This window comes from Berghia stephanieae, chromosome 12 (genome assembly GCF_034508935.2).
Source record: "Berghia stephanieae isolate SIO BIC M18660-M18661 chromosome 12, UCSD_Bste_1.3, whole genome shotgun sequence".
Lineage (NCBI taxonomy): Eukaryota > Metazoa > Mollusca > Gastropoda > Nudibranchia > Aeolidiidae > Berghia > Berghia stephanieae.
This window is the reverse complement of record NC_088371.1, coordinates 2,277,722-2,280,958: the sequence shown is the minus strand read 5'-3', so window position 1 is coordinate 2,280,958 and position 3,237 is coordinate 2,277,722.

Below are 3,237 nucleotides of genomic sequence, written 5' to 3'. Positions count from 1 at the left end.
ACTGTTGGCTAGGAACCACTGAAAAGCCCTTTGAGCACGGTTACTACTCTGAAGGACTGGTTATATACACATTTCCAGGGATTTAGGAACCAAAATAGTGGATGGTGTGACGTCACAACGTTCTTCCCTATTACTTGTGTGTTTTTGTTGTTGTTCCCTTTTTTTTTTTTTTTTTTTTTTTTGGGGTATGTAAAAGACCTGTATAGTCACTTGTCACTTATCTCCCTTGTCGAAAACGTCACTCCATTGTTTCACGACAAGCCAAATGCAAAGGATTTAGGAACCAAAAACGTGGATGGTGTGACGTCACAACTTTTCCTCCTTATTACTGCTTGTTTGTTTTGTTTTGTTTTGTCTTTTGTTTTTTGTTTTTTAGTATGTAAAGGACCTGGATAGTCACTCGTCACTTATCTCCCTTGTCGAAAACGTCACTCCATTGTTTCACGATTCAGTAACTTTTATGACAAGCCAAATGCAAAGGACCCCTAAATAATTGTCCCCCCTTTTTTAAATAGCGACCAGGTGCAGGTTGTAAAAAAGGCACCCCGATAGGGGCACCCCACGGCGGGGATGTCATTATCGACAGCTTTGGCTTCGCAGGGGCGCCAAATTGAGGAATGTGAGTCAGAGCAGATTGGTTTGGTTAATGTAGCTAAATGTTTAATTATTTGGCGCTGTTTTTTTAAAGGCAGGAGACAATTTACTGCTTTGGTTTGTGGTTTTTATTTTATTTGTTATGTATAGCCATTTGCCTTTGATATGCTGAGCTGGTTGTTTCCGCAGGGGTAGATAGGTATTCCAGGTATTCGTGTATCCCGTGGTATTTCGCAATCTTTGAAAACCTTTGAATTGGCTTCCACAGTCGTGACGTCACTTTCCTCGTAATGACGCATAGTAACTTAGTAATTGGTTCTATAGTATCGGAGCAATGGCGGACGCCCTTATGAAATATTTCTCCGACGATCATAAAACTGTATCCAGAGGAGAAAAACATTATAAATCTGATCATGTTTTGACTTTTATACATTCTGATCACATGACATGTGAAAAAGTTCTAGCCAGCATGAAAAATAAAAAGTACTGATTTTCTTTGTTTAGAACCAAGCTGCTCGTTGCTGGGCGGATGTGACGTCAGACTATTGAATCCTAGATTAATAACTAGGTGGTCTAGTGGTAAAACATTCGCTTTCGGATCGGAAAGGTCATGGGTTCGAACCTCGCTCGGCGCATAGTTTAGTTGAGTCCTTGGAAAAGGCTCTTTTACTCACATTCTCTCACCGTACTCAGATGTAAAATGAGTACCTGGCCGTACAACAGCGTTATCTCTGTTGAAATTATAGTAATATTAATCGCCTCACAGGCGTCATGTATCGTTCTACATGTTACGTGTTGCTGTTGGTCAAGGTTCCGTTGTGATGCGCGTTGAGCACGTCCAGTAGATATTGTGCTCAATGAAAGCTCAAGGTCAATTATGGTGATCTGGTCATCTCAATGATATCGCTTGTTGCAGTGTGGGCGCCACTTCTTCGGAAGACACAGAAAATCAACTGTAGAACGAATAATCGATGCTCTGCTTTCAAGTAAAATACTCACAACATCCACCGCCAAATTAAACATACAACACACAAACCTGTGTGTAACTTTTAACGTTTATTGTCTTATTGATATGATTTAGTGAGAAATAAAAATCATTAACAGGTTGATGTGGATCAAACCTCAGACCTCCTGATTACAGGTAATCAAAAGGTCTGAGGTTCGATCCCCAGTCGAGGTCGACTGATTTTTGGGGATGTTTTTTTTTTTTTGGGGGGGGGGGGTTGTTTCTTTGTTTTTGTTTTTGTTCATGGATACACATAGTTTTGTGTGTTGGTTCGTTATACTTCCGGATGGCAATGTTATGAGCTTCTTAGCCAAGCGCATACTATCTATAAGAGTCATTTTTCCTCCCTTTATTTTAATATACACTTTTAGTAAATTAAAGGCCAGACACTGACCTATCACCCAAAAGAAAGTGAAAAGTGAGTTGTTGTCAGAAGTGCTCAAGTAAACAAATGATTCCATTGGTTGATCTATTGATTACAACTCACGATTAAGTTTTTTCCCGTGATCTTCGTTTTCTGTTTATGACGAATGTTTTGGGTTCGTATCAGGCGTGAGTTCATGAAGGCTACAGGACAACACAAGGTGTAGATTTCAGTATGCGCTTGGCTAAGAAGCTCATAACATTGCCATCCGGAAGTAACACAAAACTATGTGTAACAATGATCGTTTATAGTATGTTAATACAATTTAGTGAGAATTACTCATAAACGCGGATGGCAAAAAACAATAACAAAGACCTGGGTGACGTCATCTTCGAACTATCTATACTGTTTAAAGAAGGAACGAAGTAGTCGTCACTCTGCTCTTTGTTCTATTTTTAGACAGCCTGTTAGTGATAAGTTCTCAGTAAAATATAGATGCTATGCGCTTGGCTAAGAGAATCACAACATTGCCATCCGGAAATATAACGGACCAACACACAAAACTCTGTGTAACCATGAGCGTTTATAATCTGGTTAAAACAATTTAGTGAAAATTACTCATAAAAAAAAACCGGCAAAAAAAACGAAAAAAAAAAACGACAATAACAAACACCTGAGTGACGTCATCTTCGAACTATCTATACGTTAGAGGTTACACAAAGTTTTGTGTGTTGGTATATTTGATTTGGCTGGCGGGTGTTGTGAGTATTTTACATAAATGAATAGCATCAATAGTTACCACCTTTACTGCCGTATTGTAAATTAAGAAAAAAAAAATTAAAAACTCTTTCACAATTTTGGCCAGAAAACTCGTCCTTCAAATATCGATTGATTAAAATAGCTTCAAATTGGCAAACAAACAAACAAACAAAAAAATAATAATAATAATTAAACCTGTGTCATTTTGATCGATCGATATTTGAAGGACGAGTTTTCTGGCCAAATGTTTTTGTTTTTAAACGTGTTATTTCCCAGCACGGCGCGGCAAGGCAGGGCAGGGCATGGCAGGGCTGGGCAGGGCATGGTAGGGCTGGGCAGGGCATGGTAGGGCTGGGCAGGGCATGGCAGGGCTGGGCAGGGCAATGCAGGGCATGGTAGGGCTGGGCAGGGCAATGCAGGGCATGGTAGGGCTGGGCAGGGCAATGCAGGGCAGGGCATGGCAGGGCAGTATTCACCACAAAGCATTTCCTGATTCATCCCGCCGTGTGTTATG